Source organism: Amphibalanus amphitrite, unplaced genomic scaffold (genome assembly GCF_019059575.1).
Source record: "Amphibalanus amphitrite isolate SeventyFive unplaced genomic scaffold, NRLGWU_Aamphi_draft 000937F_arrow, whole genome shotgun sequence".
Taxonomy (NCBI): Eukaryota; Metazoa; Arthropoda; class Thecostraca; order Balanomorpha; family Balanidae; genus Amphibalanus; species Amphibalanus amphitrite.
This window is the reverse complement of record NW_024882431.1, coordinates 1-6,994: the sequence shown is the minus strand read 5'-3', so window position 1 is coordinate 6,994 and position 6,994 is coordinate 1. Positions and strand designations below refer to the sequence as shown.

Below are 6,994 nucleotides of genomic sequence, written 5' to 3'. Positions count from 1 at the left end.
GATTGTGGCCCACTGCTGGTGGTGGGTTATGAAGTGAACGACAATGCTGATGAGCTTTGAACTTCAATTGCTAGTGTCAAGGACGTCCTATTCACGCAACGTTGCCCTTCAGAGCACCCGATAATTGGGGTCAGGTCAAAGGTCAAGCGAGCGCATGCCGTTGGAGGCTACATTATCCAGGTTCTGATTTCCTTGCACAACTTACGTAATCAATCATTCGCAAGTTATCGCAAATTGATATTCGCAAAAAATATTGCAGAACAAATTAATCGCAAAAAAATGATAATCGCAAAACTATCGCAAAAATATCAGCAAATTGATTATTGTGTTTCGCTCATTAGAATGCGGCGAATGAGCGGCGCTTCGATCTCAAAAAGCCAAGTTAAAAAGCTGAACCCACGACGCGTATAAGGGGAGGGGGCGACACGGCCTTTATCTTGATATCTCTGAAAGTGATGGCGAAGTCGCCACGAAACAATTGTTATACGGCCTCATCCGCATCTTCATGTGTGATATGCTGATTAAAACAAGTCTAGGAGTTGTGTCAAAGGGGACCGCAAAGAAATGCAAGTGACGTAACGTTTTGGATTTTTATTTCCCAAAATAAAGGCTGAGAGATGAGGTCTCCTGTCCGGACAGTCTTGAAGGTAGAGAAAACTTGCACGTGAAAAAATGATATAAACTGATGGTGCCACAAACTATAGGTACCTATTCCTCTGATTTTCGTAACTTTTGGTTGTTGATCCCTAAAATGAACATTTTAATTTACTTGCAAAAACAAAATCGCTAAAAAAAGCCTATAAAAATAGGGGGAAATATCCTAAAACGGCCTGTACACATTGACCTTACTGTTGTGCTATTTTCAGCCAAAATAAGTTCCGGCCACCGTTTTCTGACTGACAGGATTGCTGACATTTCGTTGATGAGAAATGTCAGCACTGGCACACTGGTCTTCGCCATCTACAAAGCAGTAAAAGAGGTGTTTTCAGATACCTACCTGCAGGCTGCGGGTGAAAATGAGCAGCAGGGGGCACCGGTGTCTGTATGTATGTCTGTGGTGTATGTGGAGGTGCCTGTGTCTGTGTGTATGTGTGTCTGCGGTGTCTGTGAGAGATCTGGGCGTGGCCATCAGCTGTAACTATCTGCCAGGGCTCGCGGTCAGCTAGTGAAAGTAACAGAGCCGCCGCAGCCGCCAGTGGTGGCTATACGAGTAGATTCCATGGCTCGTTGGTCTAGGGGTATGATTCTCGCTTAGGGTGCGAGAGGTCCCGGGTTCAAATCCCGGACGAGCCCTGCGTTTACTGGGTCGAGGGGACATGACCTTGCCCAAGGACACCCTCGTAATTGTAGCGTAGTGCCATACTCATGTTCCTCAGTCCTCATGCGTCATGATGACTGACTGGCGCGATGTTAACCCGCGCCCCGTAGGGCTACCGGCGGACCCTACCACCCGTAGGGGGGGGGGGGGGCGTTTCGGCCCCCCTAAGATCTCGGAAAGTTACCGGCCGATTTTCAAAATTCAAACGGCGTTCGATAGCCCCACCGGGGAACTACCTTGTGACCAAATTTCATTGACCTAGGTCAAACCGATGACGTCACAGGTCAGGTCAAAGGTAAGATTTTCACCGTTCACAGGCATTTCAAGAAATGTGTTGTGAAATCGAGTAAATTGGTAATTCATTGAAAACCATCGATGGTACATTGTTCGTCAAACACATACTTTGCTATCTGAGGTCACTGATACCAGGTCAGGTCACAGCGAGGTCAGGTCACGGGGGGTCACAATATGAAAGTGTCGTGTGATACATGTTTTATGGTCCATTTTACATGCCAAATGCGATTATGTGGGTTAGGCAGCCTTTGGGGCCAGCCTAGGTCACGTTTTGGTGAAGGTTAGGTCAAGGTCAGGTCAAATTAGGTCAAATTTCAAAGTTGATATTTTTGCATAAAATGGGTATTGATTCGATGCAGCTCGTCACGGGGAGTCTAATGGTGGTCTTTGTTTTGCTCTACGAGGTCTAAAATTGCCAAAAATTGAGTTTGAAAATTTGACGTCATCATTTTTGAACAGTTTTTCGCTATAACTTGGCCAAAAAAAAAAGAGGTATCGATCTGAAATTTGGTATGTAGATAGAAGACGGTAGGTACTATCACATATATTCCGTTTTTTTTTTCGAAACTCAAAAAACGTTTTGGATTTTTTGGCTTATATATCCAAAAAAATGCTTTTTTGATTTTTGGGGCTCAAAACTCAAAAATTTCAAAAATCCGAGATAACAGTTTTGTAGCCCTGTCAATTCTACACTTTTTATGTCTGATCATTTTTCTGTATCTTCAAATCTGTAGGCTTGACAGGTCTTCTCGCGAAGGTCTTTTTTCGGTCGAAAATGACAGAACATGACGTCATTCTGACGTCATTTGTGGCCAACCTATAATAGCCTCTGGAAAATTGTTTGTTCACAATGTGTAAAATTGATGCCCGGAGGGGTCCTGAAAGTTTGGTGGCGATATCTGCAGCCGTTTAGGAGATATCGACCGAAAAGGACAGGGGGGCCGTTTCGGCCCCCCCCCTACGGGGCACGGGTTTTAAGTCGGTAGCCTCGATGTGTAGTTCGTTGCTGGTGGCAGGTAGCCGGTAACTGGTAAGTCGTTCAGTGCATTGCAGGGTGTTCTGGTGGCAGGTAGCCGGTAACTGGTAAGTCGTTCAGTGCATTCAGGGTGCTCCAGCCGCTCAGCTCACCGCAGGTCAGTAGAAGCAATATTTTCCCGATGTTGATTTACTCTAATATTTTGCTTATAATTCGTGAACAAATAGAGCTGCTGTGTATCCTAGTCGCGATGCGTACGAGGAGATGCGTATATTCTGGCCTCAAAAAGTCAATAGGAACTTTGACCACATTCTAACCAAACCAACGTCATCTGACTTTGCCTTTAACCCGCGCCCCGTAGGGGGGGGGGGGCCGAAACGGCCCCCCTGTCCTTTTCCGTCGATATCTCCTAAACGGCTGGAGATATCGCCACCAAACTTTCAGGGCCCCTCCGTGCATCAATTTTACACATTGTGACTAAAAAATTTCCAGAAACTATGATAGGTTGGCCACAAATGACGTCAGAATGACGTCATGTTCTGCCATTTTCGACCCAAAAAAGACCTTCGCGAGACCTGTCAGGCCTACAGCTTTGAAGATACAGAAAAATGATCAAGACATAAGAGGTGTAGAATTGACAGGGCTACAAAATTGCTATCTCGGATTTTTAAATTTTTGAGTTTTGACCCCCAAAAATCAAAAATGCAATTTTTTGGATATATTAGCCAAAAAATCCAAAAAGTTTTTTGAGTTTCGAAAAACCGGAATATATGTGATAGTAACTACCGTCTTCTATATACATACCAAATTTCAGATCGATATCTTCTTTTTTTTTGGCCAAGTTATAGCGAAAAAAACTGTTCAAAAATGATGACGTCAAATTTTCAAAATCCTTTTTTGGCAATTCTAGACCACGTAGGGCAAAACAAAGACCACCATTGGACTCCCCGTGACGAGCTGCATCGAATGGATACCCATTTTATGCAAAAATATCAACTTTGAAATTTGACCTAATTTGACCTGACCTTGACCTGACCTTCACAGGAACATAATCTAAACTGATCCCAAAGGCTGCCTGACCCACATAATCGCATTTGTCATGTAAAATGGACCATAAAACATGCATCACACGACACTTTCATATTGTGACCCCTAGTGACCTGACCTCTGTGACCTGACATGGTATCAGTGACCTCAGATAGCGAAGTATGTGTTTGACGAACAATGTACCATCGATGGTTTTCAATAACTTACCAATTTACTCGATTTCACAACACATTTCTTGAAATGCCTTTGAACGGTGAAAATCTGACCTTTGACCTGACCTGTGACGTTATCGGTTTGACCTAGGTCAATGAAATTTGGGCACAAGGTAGTTCCCCGGTGGGGCTATCGAACGCCGTTTGAATTTTGAAAATCGGCCGGTAAATGTCCGAGATCTCAGGGGGGGGGGGCAAAACGGCCCCCTCCCCCTACGGGTGGTAGGGTCCGCCGGTAGCCCTACGGGGCGCGGGTTAAACTAACGTAGCCTAATCTAACTTTTACCTTTTCATTGTTCAGTCAAGCGAAAACGTTATTTTTTTATTATTTTATTTTTTATCAGTTAATTTTGCTGACGTTTGCATGTGAACGTGTGTCTTACATGATCTTATTCGTCAAATGTGGTGTCACCTATGCGTTTTGACGAATTCGTATGTAAGGGCAACAAAACATAAATATTTAACGGCATTTAGCATGAATTCTCGAAAAAAACATTATCAATTTCTTTAGTTCCTAGTACCTTACAACACCAATGAAATATGAAGAGGTCGCAAAGTTGACCTCAATCTAGGTCAACGATTTGCGAAATCTGAGAAAAATGTGTTATGCTTTTGAACACCTACGTCAGCATCTAAAGACTTGAAAACAAACGTTGTGTCGGAGTAGCCATGGCCAACATCCACATTTCCTTCGAGGCTTCTAGACCTGAACTGGTCGCCTGACTTCGGAATGACCTGGATCTGAAGTTAAGGGTGTGTGTAAAATGGATCGTAGGGAGTTGAAATAAAGGTGAAGGGAAAACCTCCCAGCGACGGGAAGGTATAATACTCTGGACAAGCCCGAAAAGTCGGATTTCGCATTGTGGCCCAATACAAGCCGCCTTCGCTGCCACAGTGAGCCAAGAGTTAAGTTGATGATTTTTTGACGGAGCAGCGCGTCTTTAATTGTGATTTTCATTTGACTGATGAGTGATGACATAAACTTCAAGCTAATCACGATTTCTTCGAAATAAGAGCACCTACCTATGTATATCTATCAAGCAGCGAGACTGCCGTGTCAGATAAATGTGCCACCTTATTCCACCTGCTGGGACTTTCCGAATATCAGTGAAAATATCTCTAAACCTGGCGACAAATTGGTGGGAACTTGGCGCCGCGGGACTATTATCATCAGCTATTAGTTATTGTCCAATTGTGGTGCGGGGTATCCTGTTCAGCTCCGCCCGCGTGCCGGCGGTGGCAGTAAAACGTAATGAGGTGGGCGCACGTGCCGTATTAATTGCCGGGATTTCCGTTCAGGTATCAGATGTTAGCGGCCCGCTGGTAGCGGGTTTGTGCTAAGTGCTCAACGGCTAGTGGAGACACCAATAGACCATAGCGTTACTGTCTACTGCCTATATCGTGATGTTACCAATACCAAATACGATAAATGCGTGGTGATAATTTTTTTACAGTCACTGAATTGACAACATGTTTTGCTGTGATGTAAATTCGCATTACGTGAAGCGCGAAATTTCAATAACACTTTTGTTGGGGTTTCACGATTTTGACATAAATGAAACATAAAATCACCAAAGTAATGCTTACCACTAAAAATACTTTGAACCCGGGAGTTTCCACTGCTGAGACCGGTCCGGTGTTACTTACCCAGGCCCATTTGAGCTGCAATGACTTTAATTCGGTTATCAGTAATGTGAACGGTCATGCAAACTGCAGGTGCCCGATTCAGTGGCAGATTTGGGCTACCGTGCCTTTCATATCGATTTGACATCTGACTCAGTCAATGGCGGGTGTCACGGTAGCCCGACATGAAAATTACTCCTTACATTGGATCAGTGAGTTCGCAAACGGATAGGAAAAGCACATTTTCACAAATACTCTAAAGAAGAGATTTTTGATACCAAATAAGATTGAAAAAAAAAAAACGCTTCAAACCATGATAAAATCGGGAACACATGGGAGCAACCAAAGCACAAACCAGCTTCCCACAGAGAATAGATGGACAGAGATGTTGTTGTCTCTGTCTCTGTCTCTGTCTCTGTCCACCGGAGAACAACGGTCCCAGAGTCACAGAGCACAGGTGGACAGAGGACGCTGTTCTCTCTGTCTCTGTCTCTGTCCACCGGAGAACAACGGTCCCAGATTCACAGAGAACAGGTGGACAGAAGACGCTGTTCTCTCTGTCTCTGTCCACCGGAGAACAACGGTCACAGAGGCACAGAGAACAGGTGGACAGAGGACGCTGTTCTCTCTGTCTCTGTCCACCAGAGAACAACGGCTGGGGTGCACATATCGACTGCAAACTGCGTGACTGAGTTGAGTGGCCCACTGACGGTAGATAAAATAGAGACTGGTGAGCAGGCCATACGGCAATGAGAACAGAGCTGCTTATTGCTCTGTGACACAAAATAACCGAAAAAAACCTTTAACCCGGCAGTTGCTGGGGTATTTCGCCACCCACCGTTTGCTGGGGGGGGGGGGGCGTTAAACGCCCCCAGCCGATAACTCGAGAACCAATAGGCGCAGCGAAACGCACGAGGCGGCAAACGAAAGAGCGCGACGAGACGCTTCAGATGAGTACTTTAAAGTTGAATTTTGAGGTCACAGGTCGGGTCAAGGTCAGGTCAAACACCTGAAATTGGGCTTTCAGTAGCATGGACCTCAGGAGTTTGCAATGGGCGCCTCTCGTCACAAACTCTGTCAAAACGGTGCACAATCCATCATATAAAGCCTACAAGAGTGTCAGCTCCATGTAGGGGTCAGTCAAGCATAGGTCAGGGTCAAGGTCAGGTCAACCGGGTAGGCACATATCCCAAAAAAAAACTGATATTCGCAGCCTGTGACACATGTTTCATGGGTAATTTGGGGCGTAGAACACGATGGTGACATTCATTTTATCATATGTATACGTGTTTGGCTCAAAAAGTTCAATTTAAGAAATGCATGTATCATGGTCGTGAAGCAGTCACGAGAAATTGCCCAGATTTAGTTCAAGATTTTGGAAAATGCGGAACGATAATCAATAATCGAAGATAGCCATTTGATTGCTCATGGTATTGGCAGTCTAACGACGTTTACGGCATGTCTGTATGTCTATTCTGTGATTTTATATGATTTTTTGAACATATGTCGTTTTTGGTCGAAAAC

General features: G+C 44.6%; 1 non-coding gene across 1 annotated transcript; it reads left to right on the top strand.

The window, feature by feature from the left end:
* The first annotated feature begins 1,221 nt into the window (after window positions 1-1,221).
* On the top strand, window positions 1,222-1,293 carry Trnap-agg. Its single transcript has one exon. It is a non-coding gene; the product is annotated as a tRNA-Pro (tRNA).
* Window positions 1,294-6,994: the final 5,701 nt, after the last annotated feature.